This window comes from Gallus gallus, chromosome 2, assembly GCF_016699485.2.
Source record: "Gallus gallus isolate bGalGal1 chromosome 2, bGalGal1.mat.broiler.GRCg7b, whole genome shotgun sequence".
Lineage (NCBI taxonomy): Eukaryota > Metazoa > Chordata > Aves > Galliformes > Phasianidae > Gallus > Gallus gallus.
Genome location: NC_052533.1, coordinates 145,960,729 through 145,983,818, shown reverse-complemented (window position 1 = coordinate 145,983,818; position 23,090 = coordinate 145,960,729). Strand labels below are relative to the sequence as shown.

General features: G+C 40.0%; 1 protein-coding gene across 14 annotated transcripts in view; it reads left to right on the top strand.

Moving 5' to 3' along the window:
• TSNARE1 (t-SNARE domain containing 1) overlaps positions 1–23,090 on the top strand; it is a 483,485-nt gene that overhangs the window by 327,941 nt on the left and 132,454 nt on the right. Inside the window, exon 13 of one of the 14 annotated variants that reach the window (XR_003074076.3) lies at positions 4,613–5,939. The exons of the other annotated variants lie outside the window; for them this stretch is intronic. The gene's annotated coding sequence lies outside the window, so the exon portion shown is untranslated. The remainder of the gene's footprint in view (positions 1–4,612; positions 5,940–23,090) is intronic. 14 annotated transcript variants of the gene reach the window in all.

The window sequence follows — 23,090 nt, the reverse complement described above, 5'->3', positions numbered from 1 at the left end:
CTAATATTAACTAGCATTATTCCTTAAATACAAAATAAATACATCCCGTCATATCCAGAATCCTCGGGGCTAGGTTTTAGCCACTTGGGTTCAAGCCAAGATGAGACATTGGCTGTTGGAAATCTTCTGTAGTAGACTTTGGCCTGGCATGTTGCACTGTAGAGATCTACTGAAATCACCAACTCTTTCTACAAAGACAAGGAAAATGTTCCAGAAAAAAGGTTGATTTGTGGAATACTGAAGATAGGGTATACCTGATCTGTCATGTCCTCACATGTTATTTAATGCTTCAGTTTACCCCACTGTAAATTGATGTTATATGCAAGTAACTCAAGTAAAGTCCTTGAAGTCCTCATGGTATTTCCAAGAGAATTTAAATATTGGAGAAATTAAAAACAAAGATAATTTGTGTTTTCACAGGAGCAACTTGGTGAAAATGAGATGGTTTTGTACATGTGGTTTCTCAGATTTTGGGGGACTGAAAGATGAATGTGCTTATATAGTACAGTTTTAATGTGCCGATGTTACAGTCCATGAAAAGTACTTGAAGGGAGCTTACAGGCAGGATTGGGACCAACTTTCTTGTGTGGTCTAATAGTGGTAGAACAAGGGGAATGGCTATAAACTAGAAGTGGAGAGATTTAAGTTAGGTGTTAGGAAGAAGTTCTTCACTGCCTTTACTAGAAGGCAGTGTCTCACTGCCAGTGTCTCATTGGCAGCTGCTGCCCGGAGAAGTTGTGGATGCCCCATCCTGGAGGCATTCAAGGCCAGGCTGGATGGGGCTTTAAGCAACCTGGTCTAGTAGGAGGTATCCCTGCCTGTAGCAGGGGGGTTGGAACTAGATGATCTTAAAGGTCCATTCTATCCCAAACCATTCTATGATTCTATGAAATAGTCAAGATAAAAGAGAGGGAAGGAGTATATGTGTCTCTGGTTTAATGACAACTAATAGAAAGTTAAAGAGATTGCCCAAGGTTGTGTACAGAACCAATCAAAAGACACTAAAATCCTGAATTCAGCCCTTTCTCCACCTCTTCTTATCCAATATCTGACTAATAAAACCACAGGCACCTTGCCCATGAGCTCTGGTGTCAAAGTTTTCAGTGGTATATTGTGTTGTTTTATCAAGTGCTACACATCTGAGGATTTGGGTTACGTGTTGTATACTCATCATACATTTTTCAGTTCTAAATTTTCCTCACTTAGAACCCATATACTTTTTAAGTCTTGTTTTTACTTGCTATCTTAGCATCTCATTGGGAAAAAGAGAAGAGAAATTAATATAGTTTCAAGAGCTGTTCCTGAGATGCTCTGCATTGTTTTTTGTGTAACTGTCATTTTAGCTGTGTTTTCTGTCTGATTTCTCAGAGCTTTCCCATGAAAGCCAGTCTTCAAGTGCAGGCATGATTTTACATTGATCTTTTTCTCTGTTGTTTTTCGATGACCCCTTTTGAACTGTGAAATCAGAGTTGCAGCATGGTTGTGAAGGGTTTTTATTCATATCATGCCGACTGTAACTGTGGATTAAACAGTCCAGTGTGACAGGCATCTGGTCTTTCTCCTCTGCAAAGAACGAATATGACTTCCTACTCTGTATTAAACTGTATTTTGTTTCTAAATAGGAAATGTATTAATAACTGACAACAAATTGTTTGCATTTAGATGCCATGAGGTGGTAGAGCAAAAAATGTGTGTGCTTTAATTCAACATGATATGGCTTTTGTCTTAGCAAAGGCAAAGATCTGCACATCTCATATTCTGGGTATGAATGTATACTACGATAAAATAATTTTATGTGATAGTGAAGGGACAGAAGATGTTTGCCTGAATTGTAGCAGAGCTTTTCATTATACCCACAGTGAATTTGCATCCAAGTTAGGATGTTGCAGTCTGGATAAGTGTGCATCTTGTGGGCAAAAGCTCTATGTTTGGACTTAGAGGCTAGTGGCAAATGGGTCATAATCAACCTGGAGACCTATACCAAGAAGACTGTTGTGAGGATCTCTTATGGGACCTGTCCAGTTTAAGATCGAGACATTCAAGATCACACTGGGTGGGGCTCTTAACACCCTGATCAAGCTGTGGTGTCTGTGTTCATCGCAGAGGAGTTGGGCTAGATGACCTCTAAAAGTCTTCCAATACAAATGAATCTGTGATTCCAGCTTTGTCAGTGACACTACACAAGTGACAGATTGCACTTTCAATGACAACAAATTGGAGGAAGAACATCTGACATGCTTGAGCCTAGGCCTGCCATCCAGAAAGACATGGATGAGGCTGAAGGGGTGGGCTGACCAGAATCAGATAAGATTCCACCAGGGCAAATATAAAGCCTTGCATATAGGAAGTATTAGTTGTTTATAACAGGGCATGCTGTGACATTCATATAACAGGAGCTGAGCATGAACCAGTGGTTTGTATATATGAGAAGATCAGTGGTGCATCTTAGAAACATGAAAAACATATTTCCAAGTTGAGACATGAGACATAAACTGAAACAAATGTAGTTCATACTGAATTTAAGGAAAACCTTTTGCCCATGAGACAGTCAAAGGTTAGAAGAGGCTTCCAAGAGATGTTGTGTACTCCCTCCTTGAAGGTTTCAAGATCCAAATGGAGAGATCCCTGGCCAACCTGGTTTGACCTTGTAGCCAATTCTACTTTCAGGAGTACCTGATCAATCTGATCAAGCTGAGATGTCGCTATTCATTGGAGGGGGGATAGACTAGATGACCTTTAAAGGTCTCTTCCTACTCAAATGTTTCTAGGAGGAGATTGGACTAGAAATTTGCTGAAGTCTCTTCCAGACTGAATTATGTTGTGAACCTATATGTGGCTCCTGCATGAGTGAAGCTTTGCATGGCGCTCCACAGAGATACAAGTTTGAAGCACCGTGCAAAAGAAAAATGATGCCATTAGGCTTTTTAAAGATAACCTGGAGAACAGTTTTGACTGGGTTTTTTTTCCCTTAGTAAGTACCTTGTTCATCCATTGGATATATTTTTGGAGGATACACTAAGTATTAATTTGTCTAGATGAGTGTTTCCTTTGCAACACAAATAATAAGTAGTAATAATGTGAGTCTAAATGCAATTACTGCTAATAAATCAGACTAGTTCTTCCAAGTTTTGTATGATTGATATTTTTCCTTTTTGGTTTTCGTTGCTGTTTTTTGACTGGTTGGCTGTTTTGTTGTTGTTGTTGTTGTTTTCTTTTCCTTTGTCTCTCTCCTCACACACATTCTCTTTAGCTACCCTAGAAAGATTTGGATGTTATTTTCTCTTTTAATGAAATGCTTCTTTTTGTATACAAACAAGGAATCCAGATACAGCACGTAAAACCAGTTTTCAGCAGGAGAAATAGCAAGTTATCAGCTTATAAAAACAAACAAACAAAAAAATCCTTATCTACTCTTCCTAGTAGCAGAATAATTCATATATGTCATTTACTGAATCTTTGGAAGACCAGCAGGATGTATTCAGGATTGTATCATACGACCATCATCAGTAAAAAAAGAGATTTGTTTTGTATTAACTGTTTCCGAACCCCAACTGTCATTGCTCTTGAGCTGGCATAATGGCATCCAAATGATGGATACCATTGGCATTGGCATAATAGCGTAACATTTGTGGGTTTTTTTTTTTAGGGGAAATGGAGAAAAGTTCATTTCTGTGGTCTAATTGAATACCCAGTCCAGTTCCTAGTGCCCCTGGGCTTTAGGTGTGTATATGTGCATGCAAGGTTCTGAGCCAGGGCCATAGATCCATGGAACCATCACTCTTTTGGGAGCTTTGAATCTGAGAGTGTTCCCTGTTCTGTTATGCACCAGTTGTATCCTTGATTCAGACTCAGTCAGGCTCCAGAAAAATGAAAAATAAATTCAGGTATAAATACAGTGGTTTGAAAACATCTCTGCTGTATATCATTATTATATTTTGCATCATATGAAATGTATAATCCTATCAGCTGGTCCATCTGCACATAACCACAGGCTATATCGAGGAGTATGCCAAGAAAATCCCAGGCATTTCCACCAACTCCTCTTCATTTGGACTCCACTGCTGTGAAAATGATTTCATATGGCCATCAAACGGCTGCTGGAGTGGTGCCACAATATCCAGCTTGTGCTCGCTGGTGAGGATGGACTGCAGAGCTGTGGTGTGGCTGTTGCAGCTGCTGGAGCTGCTCCTTCCTCCTCAAATCACTGCCCATCACACAAATCCAGCCCTGTTACAGAGGACCCTTTCTGGTCCTCTGGACATCATAATGGTGAAAATAGCAAAGTAGGAGAAAGAACTGAACACCTGAAAAGGAGCAGAGTAGTCAGAGTTGTGAATACTGGACGCCATTATCACTAGCATGCAGTGTTTTTGAAACTAATGATGCTACATTATGTACCTATGCAGACAGAGAGATCGGTCAATAGGGACTAGTGCTGTTTGCCAGCAGTCTTATGTCTCCTGATACTAATGCAGCTTAAGGGGATTCTTTTCTTTCACGTAGAAAGTTGTTTGTTTCTCTCTTTTTGCTCCTGTCATCCCCTTCACCTTGCCACTGCTGTTTACCTGAGCCCTTTTTGAAACCTGAAGCTACAGCAGTTGTTTCAACACAGATACTGCAACACTGGGAATCCACAAATGGATATAACTGTGAACAGGATGGAGAGATGACTTCAGCAATTCCTTCTGCTCCACGCTGAGATAAGTGAAAATTTAAAAATACCATAAATAGTGTATGTACAGTATATAATAGAGACATATAAAGTGCCCACTTGTATTTTGAACAGTCGATAACAGATACACTTTAAAAATATATAAGTAACATATGGTGATTATGGCAGAGTTGTTTTAATGAAGCTTTAATTGAAGTGAGTTGCTGTACTGTGAGGAGAAAGGATAACAAGCGAGATCAAATGAGCAGGAACAGAAAACAGGGTTCCTGGATCTGAGCTCTGTATTTTACCAGCAATGCTAGAGGCACTGGGAGAGTTTTACAAGAGTTTTAGTTTTTGAAGAACTGTAAGTCTCAGGTTTTCAACTTTTCAAGTAGATTTAAGCAAATGAAGAAGCATGTCAGGTTTGACATCCTTGCTGCTATCCCTTCAAACTTAATGAAGTGTCACTAGAGTCTACGAGATAAAGCAATATTTAATCCCATATCTGTAGCTTCCTCCCCTCGGACTGGGTTCACAGCTGCACACACTGTCTGAGGCTCAGCCTTTGGCATTACATCAATGTTCACCACTTGACGTTCTTGTCCTTTGAGACATTGACTCAGATTGATTTTACTGAAGTGTATTAGTTTCTTTTTTCTCACTTCTTTTAGCTCTGCAGGCTGTGATGGAGCTAGAGTAAGGTGGATGCTGCGTTCTGCCTAGTGCGTCTTCGACAGCACTGCCATTTAATATATATTCTTTATGCTGTCTGTGACCGATGAGTATATGAGAAGGAGAAAGGACGGACATCTTGATAATCAAATCCCTGGTGATATTTATAACACTGACTCTAAAAGAAAACTTTTTCTATATGCAGTGGTAGAATTTGTCTTAGAGGAAGAAATGGAGAAAGTAAAACAACTGTATTTCTGGCCTTTTTTTGATTGCAACAGCAATTAGAGACAGACAGAGACAGAGAAATTGAGTGAAGAATTCTGAAAGGAGCTTTCTGCACAGGAAATTAGTATAACTGGAGCAGAATATCTCTGTTTTGCTTTCCCAAACACAATGAACAAGCACTTGAATTTGTCAGGTACTAAATGAAGATGTTAACATTTTGACAAAAACATAGTTCAGTCTGTATAGAAGAAACAATTAAGTTGTCCACTTGACCATTTCCATTCTGTAGTTGGAAGATGAGAACAATCATCACCACTTTTTTTTTCTTTTCTTTTTTTTTCAGTCTAAAAAAAATACAGTTGGAAAGAACCCTGAGAATGACCATGTGAGTTTGTTTGCTGTTTTTCCACTGGAGATGAAATGAATCTCCTTCCACAGGTTGGAAGAAGCCATTGGAGAGCGATCCCTAATGTCTGTGAATGGGTCAGAGTTTCAGATGGGTGAAGACTCCTTTCCCATTACTTTTTCCAAACAGTTTGCCTTTTGGGATTTGAATTTTAGAATCCACTATCTGTAGCTTTACAACCACTTGGTTGGTGTCTGTAGGTACTGTGAAAATGGAAAATCTTCCTTTGTACATTCCCACAAAGTTTTGCAAAACCTGTACCCAGATAGAGGAGAAATACTGCTATCACCTTCAGCAAGAGAATGGCTACAGGCTGAGTTCATTCTGTTAGATGTGAAATAACCCACACAATAGAAGGCTTGTGAAAACCAGTTCTGACAGCACTGGTGCTCTCTGAGTCACTATATTTTGTAGTAAGCTTTGAAATGAGCCACCATTACAACAAGAGAGAGCATGAAACAAATGGGCCAACTATTCGCACCTGATGCTGCACTGAATGTGTTGTTGTGGTTGTAGCTCAGAGATTAAAGCCAGAGACTCTTTGTAGTCTTGCCTTTTATTGGACTGAGCCATAAATCTCAAAAAATAAACAAAAACAACAAAATAAACAGAGACTCTTTGAGGAACACCATGGCCAGAAGAAGGGCTTATATGCCTGAAAGCTTTCTGCTTCTTTTCCTCTGCTATTTTCAGCACTCTAATAAAAGCTATGTGCTCTCCCTATAGAGCTTGTTTGACTGACATCACACTGATCTAAATTAGGAGAAAGCTCCAGTAAAGCGAAGGAACAGTGTCCAGACAGGAAAAAAAGAAAAAAAAATTACTCAGTTTATTTCAGAACTAGGACCTGAAAATCTGCTTTTTTTTTTTTTTTTTTTTTAATTAAAGTCTCAGATTATTTTGATGATGCATACATACTGGTCGATATATTTTAGCTACAAGAATAGCTGGCTTTATCGTGCTAATTTAGAATAGGAAAGGATTAGAATTGGAAAGGAAATACAGTAGAATGCAGTAGAACAGACTAGACTAGACTAGACTAGAATAGAATAGTTCAGTTGAGAGGAAGCTGAAAAGACCATCAAGTCCAACTGCCAGACCACTTCAGGGCTAACCAGAAGTTAAAGCATACTATTGAGGGCATTTTCCTAATGCTTCTTGAACACTGATAGGCATGGAGGAATGACCACATCTCTAAGAAGTCTGTTCCACTGTTGAGAAATGTTTTGTAGTATCTGGTCTGATCCTCCTCTGGCACAATTTTGTGCCATTCCCTTTTGTCCTCTCAGCAGTTACTTGAGAAAAGAGATTGGTATCTCTTTCTCTATTTCCCTTTCTCAGAAACTTGTAGAGAGCAATGCAGTTGCCTTTCAGCCTTCTTTTCTCCATACCAAACAACTTCAGTGTCTTCCTATGCTCCTTGTAGGGCATGTCTGCCAGCCCTTTGAACAACTTTGTCCACTGGATACTTTCAATTATTTGCAAGTTTACTGATGACACCAAGCTGAGTGGTGCAGTTGATACGACAGAAGGAAGGGGTGTCATCCAAAGAAGGAAGGGATGCCATCACCACCAATACAACCTGGGGAATGAAATGACTGGTCATAGTTCAGATAAAAAGGACCTGGGGGTACTGATGCATGGTAGGCTGGACATGAGCCAGCAATGCACTCTCACAACCCAGAAAGCCAGCCATATCCTGGCTGCATCTTCAGTGTGGAGAAGGGAAGGCTACAGAGACTTCACTGCAGCTTTTCAGTACTTGAAGGGAGCTTATAAACAGAAGAGATGCTGACATTTTATGTGGTCTGATAGCAGTAGGACAAGGGGGAATGACTTTAAACTAAAACAGGGAAGATTAGGAAGAAATTCTTTACTCAGAGGGTGGTGAGGCCCTGTTAAGGCTGCCCAGAGAAGTTGTGGATGCCCCATCCCTGGTGCTCAAGGTCAGGCTGTATGGGGCCCTGGGCAACCTGATCTAATGGAAGGTATTCTTGCTCAAAGCATGGGGATGAAACTGGGTAGGCTTTAAGATCCCTTCCAACCCAAGCCTTTCTGTGATTCCTTTAAACATCCCTTTTATAATGTGGAATCCAGAACTGTACACAGTATTCACAGTGAGGCTGCACCATCACTAAATATATCAGCAGAATGACTTCATTTGACCAGCTGGCTGTGCTGTGTTTAATGCACCCCAAAATGCAGTTTGCCTGCTTGGCCATATATTGAGCCTGCTGTCAAAGAAGGGGAATTTTTTCCCCCTCTTTTTCTAAGAGACCTCAGTTTTCGGACTGAGCATGCATACAAATAAAAACTGCACAAATGAGGAGGTGGCTGTAGCAGTGATGTGTAGATACCAAGAGATTATTCCGTTAATAGAGCCAAACACCTGGCTATTTAATGGAGGTCACCAGCTAAATCAGTTAGAAACGGCTTAAGCAGGCATGTGGAAGCAGTGCTGAATTAGAAATAAGTGAATCCTAGCTTTGGTCACAAATGTGTGGAAAATGAAACTAAATTAAGTTGCTTCAGCCCTTTCACTGGCACAAACTGATATAAATTGGTTTCATTAAAAAACCCTAACATATTTTAAGGCTGCAGTCCTAACCTATTACGTTTTGTGTGGTTGCCGAAAGCTAGTAGCTTAGTGGCATTTTATGTAGAAAATGAACAGGGGACAAATAGAATTTTATTGCTTTCTAAATGAAAAGGCAGGGAAGTTTCAGAATAAAATTGATTTTCACATCTGGAAAAGTTTGCCTTATCGTAAGTTTTGTGCTCTCTCTCTCTTTCTCTCCCCATTTGCAACTCCATTGTTTTCCACTTATTTTTCACGGCAGCCCTGTAATTTCCATTCTTACTCATTCATGTTTCTCAAATTGTGTTTTTATTTTCCAAGTGCCACATTTCACAGTGTTTGCACAGCTGAACTGTTACTTGGATGCAGTGGGGGCACACATTGGTCTGTGCCTTCTTGCGTTTCCTTTCATACCTCTAGATATTAGTAGTATGAAAAGACATACAAGAGGTGTTTTGGAGCATTTCCAAAAATCATTACTGCATTTAGAGGAATTCTTCATATGTTCCCCGTTCTACCAATGGTCCCAAGTTTTCTGACAACTTATTAGTGCATCAGAGAGAAAATACATCTATGCATGGGACAATACAGCAGTGTACTGAAATATAGGAGGCTGTGTGACAACTGAACTTGGAAAGAAAAAGAAAATGTTCAGGTGGAAGGCTTTAGTAGCTCAGGTTATACAATTTCTTACAGCTTTTCTGAGAAGTGGATGGCTTGGTATCTCTTCATGGCTCTGATACAGCCACACTGATTTTTGCCACTTCCATCACACACCCTTCATGAGCACATCCATTAGTCATTGCTTTTTCACAGAGAAACCACAGATGCCCCAATTTGCTATGGTAACTTCGCTCATATTATTTAGAATAGTCTTTAACATTATTCCTTTATGTTGTTTTTGGGGAGTTTTTGTTTTGCTTATTTTTGTTTTGTTTTGTTTTGTTTTGTTTTGTTTTTTGTAAATTCCAGTTTAGTAAAGAAAGGGCTAAGGAAATGTGTGCTCCCTTCCAGTTCTCCCATAGCATGAAAAGTTCCTGTGCTTGTGCCACGTGATGATGGAAGAGTTAAAATGAAGAACAGATATAGTCAACTGCTGCTTCAGCTTCTGTGCTGGTGCCAGTGGATAATGGTTTCTCACCCAGAGACAATTCAAGTGTATTTTGCTTGATGCATCTCACACCTCTTAGATTAAGAAATGGGGCAGTGCACAATGCTGCTGTTGTTGACTTTTTTCAGTTTTTCAGTTTCTGAGTTTTTCACATCTACAGATGGCCCTCAGGCTTCTTCAGGGATTGATTCAGGTGCACACTTCTGTGTGATAGGATGGTTGGAAAGAAGATGGTCATCCATTCAAAGTATGAAGGGCATGGACTGATGATTTAATGAGAGCTATTGGTGATGGGTAGATGGTTGGACTGGGTGATCCTGTGGGTCTTTTCAAACCTTGGTGATTCTATGATTCTGTGATTCTGTGAAGACACATTTTGGCAAGATCAAGAAGCATCTGGACAGCACAGATATATGGTTGGATTTTCGGGTGGTCCTCTGTGAAGCCAAGAGTTGGACTCAGTGATCATTCTGAGTTCCTTCCAACTCAGGATATTCTATGATTCTATGATTGTAAATGCTTTTTTTCAGCTTGCTGAAAAAAAAAACAAAACATAGAGGCAACATATGTTTCATCTGGAGATGAGGGCACAACCCCCTTCAATGTAATCTGCTGGTTGGAGCGCTCTAGGAGTTGGACTAGATAATCCTTATGGATTATTTCCAACTCAGGATATTCTGTGATGCTATGTGTCTTACTGCTTAGCTTTCTAGAGCTCATTTCTCACCAGTTTCAGTGTCTTTTAGAAGTTGGGAGAGAAAGCAGAGCTCCACATTGTGAGAAAAGTCACTCAATGGCTTTCCTTGGCAATGGTCAAACTATCATTTCATCTTTGTACAGCTGTGTAAAACAAGTAACGTTATGGAAAAGCGTATTTACCGGAGCTTTCACTGCCCTTCCCTTGCTGCAAGCTCTGTGCCGTTTTCATTAATTGGCTTCTCATTAAAAGGAGCAAATTCATCCCATAACCACAATAAAGCCTTATTGCAGTGGTCAGCTGTGAGTTCGCACTGGTGATTTCATGGTAATCTTAGGTTTATTATTGCCTTTAAGCTAACCTAAAGCCTGTAAACTTCCATGCCTTCCCTTTCATTTTGGGTTGCTAAGTCACATTAGGCAGATACAGTTTTCCTAGTGAAGGAAGATATGCCTCTCAGAAGTTTTGTTTCCAGTGCTCTCAGCTGATCACCTTTTACTAGCACTAAATGCAATTTAAAGAGAACAAATTCAGTAAGATGTTTTGCCAAGAATTACTCTGCTCTTCATGCCGAAATAGGAATCAATAATACCTCTTTAAAATTTCAGCTCACTCCAGTCATTTTTATAGTCCTGAAATTTACTATGTGGAAGCAAAGTAGTTAAACATAGAAAACATCTGTTAAGTCACATTATTATGAATATTTATCGGACATTTGCAGAGCTCCAAAGGGTGTGCACAGCACTTTCCTGTTGGTCAATATGCCAGGCAAGGCAGCCGCTTTCCCAAGGACTGTAGCTGTGAATAGGTACAGGACAAAGCAGTGCTATAGTAAGAGAAATGTCTTTGAGCAGTCCCATCAGTCTTTCTGCCAAGGATGTCCTGTGCTGCCTGATTAGCCTCTGGGGGCTTTTAAAATGGAGAGGGAAGGAGCATGCCTGAATTCATGGGAAAACAACAATAGACCTCAGACCCTTAGCAAAGAAAGATTAATTTAGAAATAGAAAATAAAGTGATGTACAGGTGCGTGCAGGACACAGAGCTCTGAATTAATGCTGGCAATATTTTTTCATTCTATTTTGTTTTGTGTTTCCCCTCTGAAACTTTCCCAGATTTAATTTATTATTCTCAATTTACTGTAGAGCAAATCTAAAATATTTATGGTTTTGTTGTTTTTTTTTTTGTTTTCTGTAATGAATATGCCTGTTTTGCAAAAACACATTTCTCACCATCTCAGCAGCCTCACACCTAGGATGCTCTTAGATGTGTGTAGGTGATTCAAGGTCTTGTCATTACTTTTCATTTCTCTGTATGCCAAGGGAAGAGCCTAATCAACAGAGCTGTTGTGACTGTAGGGTCAGCTTTTGGCAAGGAACTGAGTATTTACTGGTTATGTTTTCCTGAATCTCCTATATCCTTAATTTATGCTGCTTCAGAAGAAGGCAAAAACAGCCGCAAGCCTATTGTGGGGAAACATCTGTCCAAGGCTTGGGGCTAGACTGAGGGCATGGATATTCATAGAATCATGTAATCATAGAGGCATAGAATGGCTTGTGTTGGAAGGGACCTCAGAGATCATCATCTAGTTTCAACCCTCTGCTCTGTGTACGGTTGCCATCCACTAAATATTCTCATGAGATATTTGGCTGCAGCACATTCCTCAAGGGTCTCCGTTAGTATGTGACACCATCCAGATGCTTGAGCTGAAACAGGTCACTGGGAATTTTATAAATCTTGCACACTTTAAGTGGACATTAAGTGTGATGGCAAGTGGGCGCTGAAGGATTGTGAGGACAGATAAAAGATGTATTTGTGGAGGATACCTAGAGCAAGATGGTATATATTGCTAGGTTAACACGAGGGATGTCCTCTTTGTTGACTCTTCGTTGGTGTAAAGTAGAAGGCTCTTCACTGATGTAGAGGCACTGTGTGACTGTGCTCCACACCGTTCTCAGGAACTTGGCCTTAATAAATAACCAAACTGCACATATTATTTGCTCCCACGTCTTGCTCTGTAATTGAGATAATTGTGCTCAGTCAAGAAAGAAGTATGTGAATCAGCAAGTAGGCAATTCTAATAAGAGAGCGAGTTGGGAGAAATAGCATTGTTTAGGCTTCAGTAATTTTCAGACATTGAAAATAGCACAAATATGCTTTTATAACTGAGGTTCCAAATACTGGTAATTACACTGATTATACAGTGGATCTCTTGTTTTCATCTTTTATAAATTCATTATTCCTCCACCATTTTAAGTGGACTAGAGGTTTTGCTTTTTCTCTGATTAAAAATACAGGAATAGAATCTCATTAGTTGCTATCTTTTAACAGCAGGAGGAAGGCAATGTCAATGTAGTTATGCTTGACTAGGGAAATCATGGTATCGTGTGTTGAAAGAAGGTACTGTAGTATGCAGTATCCAGAAACTGGAAATGAAGACTTGAAAGGTAGGCATTGCCTTGAAAATACAGGTCAGTCTTGGCCTTGCCAGGCTGTTCTAAAGCTTGTTAGTGGTCTAGTAATATCCTGTCTTCTCCAAAAACTCAAATTTTGTTGTGAGCCTTGACAGATATTTCAGTCACAAGGGGATTTTAGACAAAATAAACTGTCTCCTCTTCCGTATATTACCTATCTGTCCATCTTTTATAACTTACAAGAATTTCTCCTCTCCTCTCCTCTCCTCTCCTCTCCTCTCCTCTCCTCTCCTCTCCTCTCCTCTCCTCTCCTCTCCTCTCCTCTCCTCTCCTCTCCTCTCCTCTCCTCTCCTCTCCTCTCCTCTCCTCTCCTCTCCTCTCCTCTCCTCTCCTCTCCTCTCCTCTCCTCTCCTCTCCTCTCCAGAGATGTGGTATATTTTATCCCTACTTATGCTTGAAAAATATTTGCAGGAAATTTTTCTTAGATCCATGCTGTTTTGACTTTGTGCTTTTTCAAGCAATGACATGTTATAAAAAATATCTGAAAACTGCAAGAAAAGAATCCAGTGGTCTTCTTCTGTCATGTTGATAGATTATTGTGCCATATCAGGCAATAAGGAGAGCATTTGCAGGACACGCTTTAATCACAGTGGCAATGGGATTTAAGAATGAGAAGCAGAAATACAGTGTTTGGAGTAGTACTAGATCTCCAGGGATCCCTTCCAACCCCTACAACTCTGTGGTTCTGTGATTTGCGCTTTTCTCTGGTCTGGCAGATCTCATTGCTGCTGCTTACACTGTTCATTTGAGCTAATGCTGGAATAAAAGCTAATTTCTCCTGGGACGAGACAAATTGATGAACAGCAGTTACATATCTCTTGGGAAGATCATTTCAGGAACAAACACTTTAATGTCAGTGTCTGAAGGAAAAGTATTTAAACCTTAAATTGTGTTGCTGGGTTGTTTGGTACCAGCTGGGCATACTCAGGTTTACTGCATCTCTCAGTCCTGGGCACAGAGGACATTTCTGGGGCAAACTGTAAACATCAGGAGCATCGCGGGCATGGAGGACATGAAATAAAGACATGTGGTGGGGAAAAAAACGGTGAAGGCACATGCTTGCAAAAAAAACTCTAAGAGGAAAACGCAAGCAGACCTGGGGACTCCTGAAAAGAAGAAACGTGAGTTTAGTTTTTTGCTTCCCGTGTGGGAAGGAGCTGCCATTTGCTTGCACAACTCATACAGCCTTAAATTACTTTGTAAAGGGCTTTAAAGTGCAGGGTACTTCTGTGGCTCTGAAATCCTGAAGAGAATGTAAGAAAGTGAATTTCTGTGAGTAAATTGTGAATGAGTAGTTTTCTCTGAACAGTTGTTTAATTGAGCTGCAGCTGGAGCTGATTATGTTTGTTTTTCCTTCAGTGTCTCTCATTTCCTTTCGTTTCCTTTAATTCCTGCTTTCATTGGATAACTGTTGCTGTACAAAATTTAAAGAACAGTAAAAAAAACTGGAAAAGAAAAAAAAAAGGAAAAAAAGGGCATATTTGGGGAGTTCTTTTATGACTGTTGTTCCTGAAGACACCTGTAAACTATTGAGCTGAATTGCCCTGCAGCTGCTGCTGACAGTGAGAAGGTAGTGACTCATTTGTCTGCTTGTTCCACTACCCTCCTTCTTAGCTGGGCTCCTTGTCAGACTTCCTTGGTTAGAGTTCTAGGTCAAGAAAGTTCTAGACCTCCAATATAGATGATTATCGTGAGCATCTAAGGATGCATCACTGTGTGTATGAGAAGCCAAAATTTATCTTGAGAAGGTGAGGGACAGATGGTTAATATTTCCACTGTACGTGAACAAGAAGTGAAGATAGAACTTGCTATTTGCTTTTCTGTCCTCTGGATCATCTTCTCTGCTTTATTTATACTGCAGAACAGATGATGTAAGTAGATTAGCGTGTGCATGAGAACTGCCTGGGCTGCTAGGTCTAATCTGTCAGATACTGCTGACCTGAGGAAGCTTAATATCAGCAAAACGAAGGACATGTTGTGGTTTTCTGCCACCACGGAGAAGATTAAGTTCCTTTGGTTTTCCAAAGTTCCTTTGCTTTGATTTCATGTCACATGCAAGGGAATACTCTTTCAATCTTTATGATGTTCAAAGCTCCATGACCAGTTGAATCTTCCATCTTTCTGGAATCAGAATCACCAAGGTTGGAAAAGACCTCCGTGACCATCCAGTCCAACCATCTACCTACCAGTATTTCCTCATTAAACCATGTTCCTTGGTACATCTAAATGTTTTTTGAACGCCTCCAGGGTCAGCAACTCAACAACCTCTTATTGCAGCCCATTCCAGCACCTGATCACTCTTTTGGAGGATAATTTTTTCCTAATATCCAACCTGAATCTCCCCCAAGCTCAACTTGAGGTCATTTTCTCAAGTCCTGTCGCTAAATATCGCTAATATACACCTATGTACCTTTCCACACACGTGGCTGGGCCTGTTTCTGTGGACCCTACACAATTAAAATACCCATTTGCTGGAATAGGAGCTCTCTTCAGACAGAAATTGCAGGATTGGGCCTTTGGTGTGTTTGTGCAAGTACCTTACATGAGTATTGAAAGTATAGTTGACTTTGTGAAGATGGAAGAGGAAAATTCTCCAGAGGACTTTGGAGGCTTGACAAAATCAAGAAGAAAAAAGATGAAAATCATGATTTTGAAAAGAAAATAAATGCATGTCTATATGGTCCTGGTCATTGATTCCCATCTGGACTGCACACTTGTTTTTCTTGGAAAAGGAAGTCCATTGTTTATTCATTGTATGTCACCTCACTCCTTTCCACAAACCATTTTTCCTTGGCATCTACCAACTTCTGAGGGCCACAGACAGCTGCCAGTCTGCATCTTCTGCTGGTTCAACTATTCTTCTGTAGAAAGAATAGCTTGGAGGTCCCTGCTTCTTTCTTCAATGTAAGATGATTCCCATCTTAAAAGTGTGTTTCCTTCTCCTCTAGTATAAATAAATTTCATGTCTTGATCTGTTCTGAATCTCCTTTCTTTGAGCATCAAGTTTTGTCAGCCTGTGGCATTCTCAATAAAGTTGCAAAAATACCCTGTGGCTGACTTCTCCAAATCACCTCTATGAAGGATTGTTTTCATTCAGCCATTAAGTATTTTCACTATCAACAGCTGTTCCTCAACCACTTCAGCATCACTAAATGTACAGGGACACATAAAACCAAAATGAGCTCAGTTTTCCCCTGAGTGCTTAACAGGTGACCAGTGTTTACGCCATGTCACCCTGTCACACTAGCACATGGTAGCATGACAGCCTTGTGAAGAGATAACTTGTTCTAGCATTGCATCTGTGCCTTCTTGCTGCATCTTTTAACCTACTTTTGATAGCACATATTTTCACTAAGGTATCTTTGCAACTATGTGATGGCCTTGTCTTGGTCAGAATTCCTGGGGAGAAGCAATTTAGGACCAAATCACCTTAAGTTATCCTTGCTCAAATTTCTCTCCTTTGGAATGCATTAAATCCAGTTTTCCTACACAGCTTTTCTTGCAGCTCTTCTTAATAGCTGAACTTTCCTTCAGTGATTTCAAAAAACAGAATTCCTCTCAGCAGAATCCCTTTCTTTCTTCCAGTCTGTCACTGCAGAAAGTTTGTGGTGTAGCGCTGTGTTTTTAATGGTAGGTTTGTATCAACACACTGTGTTTTTCTGCAGTAATTGTGCCTGAGCAATGTGCATATGTTGAATATGGTAATGTTTCCTCCTTGTTTTAAAGAAAAATTCTGCCTTAAGGACAGGTTCCCTACCACTTCACAGTTATTTTCTTGTGGAGTATCACCAACTCTGCATAGAATTAAAAAGTCAAGGCAATATTAGCCTTCAAGTTCATTCAACCACACTGTCCACCCTGTGCCTTCAGCTGCTGATTAGCTCATCCACGTGAGACAGACATGTTCTCTGGGAGCAAAATGGACTGTATTTTGTTGCAACCCCTTGTTAAAACATTACCTACCAGCTATCACACCAGTGAAAATTTTCAATTAATTGGCAACTCGGAGGAAAAAAAAAACAACAACAAAAGCTTTCTACTACTCCATGGGGACCAAGAAGAGTAAAGGGTTAATTTGTGCTTTCTGTCTGAGCTGGAGGAAAATCTTGTTTAGCATTCTTTATGAGGGAGAAGCCAGTGCATCAATCCAAGGCACCTCCTAGTCTGCTTGACATCCTGCTTTTTGTAATGAATACATTTCCTGCATTGCTGCATGCTTCTCCCAGCGTAGATATCTATGATTAATATGCCTTGTCTTTTATAAACAAACCTAATGCAAAGCCAATAATGTGAGTCTTATTTCTTTACTGCCAGCCCACAGCTCAGCTTTGTTTGAATATATATGTAAAGGAAGAAAGATGAATGTTCACTCAAGCTTGGGAGCTGGAGCCATAACAAATTTATGGGATGAATAATGCACATCACTGTGAGGCAAATACAGCCTGGGAAGGTCTCTGCTTTGCTCCCCCCTTTATTTTACCTTTTAATTGTAAGAATTCTATGCTGTGCACCCATCTAACTCCTCTCCTCTCCTCTCCTCTCCTCTCCTCTCCTCTCCTCTCCTCTCCTCTCCTCTCCTCTCCTCTCCTCTCCTCTCCTCTCCTCTCCTCTCCTCTCCTCTCCTCTCCTCTCCTCTCCTCTCCTCTCCTCTCCTCTCCTCTCCTCTCTTCTCCACTCCTCTCCTCTCTTTTTATCAAAATCTTTCATGGTTTGGACATGGATCTCAGCATTTCAGTAATGAATGCTAAAAGCAAACACTTCTGATTCCTACTTGGGCATTCTGCATCCTAACCTTCATGTTCTTATCGCAGCTCCTATTGATCTGACCATCCGTGCTGATCCCTAAGCCTTTGTAGAGTCTCCTGGATAATAATCCCCATCATCACCCATCCTGTCAGTGCAGTCTGAATTTTGCATCCATCTTTGTCTGGATTTACATTTGACCCTGCTGAATTCTTTAGCAGGGGGCATTCATAGAATCATAGAATGGCTTGGGTTTGGAAGGGACCCCAAGGATCATCAAGCTCCAACCCCCCCACCACAGGCAGGGCCGCCATCCTCCCCATTTAATACTAGACCAGGCTGCCCAGGGCCCCATCCAACCTGCCCTTGAACACCTCCAGGGATGGAGCATCCACAACCTCTCTGGGCATCCCATTCCAGCACCTGACCATTCTCATAGTAAAGAACTTCCCCTTGATATCCAACCTAAATCTTCCATCCTTCAACTTAAAACCAATTCCCCTTGTCCTGCTATTATCTACCCTTGTGGAGAGTTGAAGTCAGTTGTTGGAGTCAGTGATCTCTTGAGGTCCCTTCCAACCTCTGCAATTTTTTGATTCTGTGATTGATTACTTGAACAGCCTGAGACCAGTGTACTTGTCACTCTTTGATTCATATCATACGTGCAATAAGGATCTGTTGCACCAGTTCAGACTTTCATTTTACATAATTGGCTTCATCACACAACCTATGAAAAGTACATCACATTGAAAGATCTGTTTTCCAGAAGCCAGTAATGATTGACACTGATTTATAATAATTTTCTTTAATCTTTTATTAATAGAGTCCTGTATGGTGTTATATCAGTTTCTCCATTATTGTAACTAAGATCAATGTTACAGTGGTAAGCCTGTAATTGCCTGGGTCGCCCCTTTTATGATCTGACTACCACATCTGGCTTCTTCCCAAATAATGGACAAAAATTTCATTGCATTCTCTTACTTTTTTTTTTCTTTTTTTTTTTTTCCAGCTGTATTATTGTTACTCTTCCATTTTACTTGCAACATCTGATTTTATTTTAAGGTGTGTTTTCCTTTTATCATAACTGGAAAATTCCTCTTTCTTGCCCCTACCAGTCACAACTTTTTGACATACGGCCTTTAGCTCATTTAGATGAATTTTCTTCTGTTCCTATACTCTGATTAATTTTGCAGTTCTTTTTCATTCCATTTTTCAAACTACTTGAGGACTTTTACTGATCAAACTACGCAGAAAAGAGAGGCATGGAAAACCAGCTCTTTTCAAGCAAAGGCTTCTAAATAGCAATTTAGTATGGAAATACTATTTGTATATAGTTTAGGTTTCTAGATTCAAGAATATAGTTCAGAAAAATCAAGGCTATGTGCTTAGGTGCTGCTGTCTGGTTTATTTTCAGAACTTTTCATTTTCTGGTAGTGCCAAAATTTGATTTCACTTTTTTCATTCTGGGGAATATTTCAATGATTTAAAGCTCAGGGAGGAATTATTAATTTCATTGACCTTGTCATTCAGCAGATACTGGTTTAAATGCAAAACTGAATGGGAGTAGCCTCAATGTGAAAAGAATAGTTATTTCACCATTGAGATCTTTCCACTCCTGCTGAGATATCAGCAAAAGTCAAAGATATCAGCAAAGATATCAAAAGTTCATATCGCTTTTGATTTACACAGAAGGGAATGAGTTGAGACAATAACTGAATTACCTAAGTGAATGTATAGCAAATTGTTTGTAGAGTTGGAAGTGGAAACCTGACTTCTCTGTGTTCAGAAGGCTATATTTCTTGCTGAGGAGAAAAAAAACTGTGGATGAAATAGGTCTTCAAGCACTCTTCATGTCTTTCTTCTCCATTTAGCGAACAGAATTTGAGTAGAGTATATATTTATTTTATACATGTGTACGGCAGTTTTGAAGGCAGTGTTTCTGAATTAGAGATGGTCATGTAAGAAAGGGATTATCTTGAGATTTGCTAACTACATTTTTAATAATTCATAGTCGTTATTCTGAAATTCTTAGAAGTACACATTGATTCTCCTCAGTTCTGATTTGGTAAAAGAAAATAAGCTTTGAGGGTGGGGGAAAATGGAAACAGAAGGCAATACAATGTGGACAGTTCTTGACTGTGAAACACGTTACCCCTCATGGCAGGAAGGGGTAGAGCTAGGTAATCTTTAAGTTCTCTTCCCACTCAAACAATTCTATGATTCTATGACAAGAAGGTAAGTGAGAAATTGGAATCTCTAAATCATATTGCTTATTGTATGTTTCCTTAATGAGTGTCAGTTTTTGAAAGCTCCCTATCATGAAGAGTTCCTATTATTTAAACAAAAAGGCTGTTGCACCGACATTAGGGCAGGAATGTATTCTATTTGAATTATTTATCCTACAAGAGTTGGGAAACATGCTGATTTGTTTGGCATCATGTACTAGATTTCTTGCAAACTTCCTTAAAAAGTGGAAATTTTTCAAAGTTTTCTTCTGAAAGAGGAAGGCTGTTGTCAATAAACTAGTGAAGGTCACATTTTGGAGAATTTACAACATTTGACTTCACTCATTAGTTAAGTTACCTAAATTAGGGCTCAAACTTTTGTAATACCAAATCATCTATTGCAGCAATTATTGTCTACCCTTGGACTGAGGAAGGTTTGGTAAATGAAGGTCTAGCTTGGATGGTTGAGGTTGAGTCCTGAGGTTAAATGTGTAGTTCACATTTTACTCAAGGAATGCCTAATGAGTAGCATGGAAGAGTGCCCAGAAAAGAGGAGGACAGCAGCTGGCAAGAAGGATTCTCATCCTATAAAGCATTATGGGGAAAGGCAGAAAGGATCAAAAATTAAATGAGATGCTGTACAGTGAGTGTAGAGAATAAGTGAATGTAGACCTTTTCAGAACATGGGAGGAATGAAACTTTCCCAGGTGTTCTGAGGCAGGTCCACAGAGAAGGAGTCAGGATTGTCAAAACAAAGATGGGATCTGAGCATCATTTTTTCTCTGAGAATCAGAGAACAATCTGGTAGGTGGAAAAGTGCTTGCCATAGCCAAGACAGCAGACTGTTGTTTATCCAACCTTTTCTGATAGATCATTTGCTCAAAGACTTTTGTCATTGCTGCTGCCAGACTACTACCAGTTTAAAAAGTACAAATTATAAAGCACAATTTCCCAAAATGGATGTAACACTTTACTTCATGTAAGATGCTTTAGAACTTTCCCTTCTGTACTGAGCTTTCTTGAAAAGTCTAATTTGCCTCCTGATAATATTTTCATCAGGACACTCCAAAACGAGATTTATTTTTTCTTGTAGAACATTACATTGCTAATTTGTAAGGATATTGAGGTTGCCTTTCAGCATCAAATCTTTTTCAAATACCTGGCCAGTCAGTCATAGAATCTTATAGAATCATAGAATGACCTGGGTTGAAAGGGACCACAATGATCATCGAGTTTCACCCCCCCTGCTATGTGCAGGGTCGCCAACCACCAGATCAGGCTGCCCAGAGCCACATCCAGCCTGGCCTTGAATGCCTCCAGGGATGGGACATCCACAATGTCCTTGGGCAACCTGTTCCAGTGTGTCACCACCCTCTGTGTGAAAAACTTCCTCCCAGTATCTAACCTAAACCTCCCCTGTCTCAATTTAAAACCATTCCCCCTTGTCCTGTCACTATCCACCCTCATAAACAGCCATTCCCTTCCTGGCTGGCTTCCAGACAAACACGTTTGTACTTGTGCATTGTAGAATAGATATTCGGAAGAAATTCTTTACTGTGAGAGTGGAGAGACACTGGAACAGGTTGCCCAGAAGGTTGTGAATGCTTGTTCTCTGGAAGTATGCAAGACCAGACTGGATGGGGCATTGAGCAACATGATCTAGTGGGAGGTGTCCCTGCCTATAGTGGGGGGGTTGGGACTAGATGGGGTTAAAGGTCCATTCCAACCCAAACCATTATTTCATTCTATGATTCTGTGATTTAGCTTCTTCATCCTGGACATAGTAAAATGTACAACTCTATATTACAATTTCTTCCTCTCAATTTCACACCTCTCGCTTTTTTTTTTCTTCAAGATTATTTTAGATTCTACCTTTGTTCTCCTAAGTATTTGTACATTTACTCAAGCCTGCCATCATTCAGAAGCACTTACTTAGGCATACTTTTTTATTAAAAAGAGTCAGTGCTTGCATTTTGAATAGAACTAGGCCTAGGAAACATCACTGAGATTTATTGTTTAAGATCTTCTTTCAGTTTGACGCTAAGAAGCCTTTGAAAGTTACCTTTCAAAGTATTTTTCCAGTCAGCTCTGTCTTACTTTAAATAGACTTTCCTAACTTTAGTTTTAAAATGACCTTTTTCTAGCATCGATTTGATAGCATCTTCTTTTACCTTCTTTCTCACCTGGCCTGTTACTAACTTAGAAATTAAGTTTAATTGTTTGGAAAGATTTCCTCTTAGTATATTACATATACATTTTATTTATTCCTTTCTGGGATCATCTGCTGAGTGTTTGCAAAGGGTTGCTCCGTAATTTCTTCTTGCATCTTCCCAAAAATTAGGTTAGGCTGACCAGTCTGCCATTTCCCAGCCACCATCTCTGTTTTCCATAGGTGGGTCTATATTTGTCCCTCTTCAGACCTCTGGTACTTCTGAATCCTCCACAGGCTCTTGAACATAGTCAGGAATGACTCAGCTTGCTTTAGCAAGCCGTCTGCAAAATCTTCAAGGCCCCATAGTCTCAAATGTCCCTGCCATCCTTAAATACTTTAAAACCATTTTTCCTGTGTTTGAACTTCAATCCAGTCTCCATTTTTAAGATTAACTCAGTTAGCATCGAGTACAGGCTACCGTCTTGCCAAGAGAAGCAAAACCTTTCCAGCATACTTCAGCCACCCCTGTGTCTTCATTAATTCTTCTTTCTCAGTATCTCACTTCTGATTTATAAAATTTTTATTTTCCTTCGGATGGTAAATTTTGAGTGCATGAGTTGCACTCTCCTCTCTGCTTGGTTTACAGGGGGCTCTAGGGGAACTTTTGTGTAATGTTCATTTCATAACCCATGACAATAAGCAAGGCAGTAGCAAAGTGGCCTCAACTCTGTTGTGGTGCTCTAATTGCTCACAGGATCACACAGCTACCATGTATGTGTAGGCACAGCAGGGTGAAGCTATGTGTCATGTGGTGCTTCAGAGAGACGTAACTTTTTTCCCAAATCTTGCATGGTGTTGACTCTGGTGTTTGCCTGCCACTGTAACAAGAAAATTTGGCTCACTAAGCTACTGGAGAAATAAAAATCATGAAAGAAGTTGCAATTCCTTCATTGCTACTGACTGCAGGTAGCTCTGGGAAAAGACAAACACAGAATCATAAAATCATTTCAGTTGAAAGGGACCCTTAAAGGTCATCTAGTCCAACTGCCCTGCAGTGAACAGGGACACCTCCAGCTTAATCAAGTTGCTCAGAGTCTGGTCCAGCTGACTTTAAATATCTCCGAGGATGAGGAATCCACCATAATCCAGCACT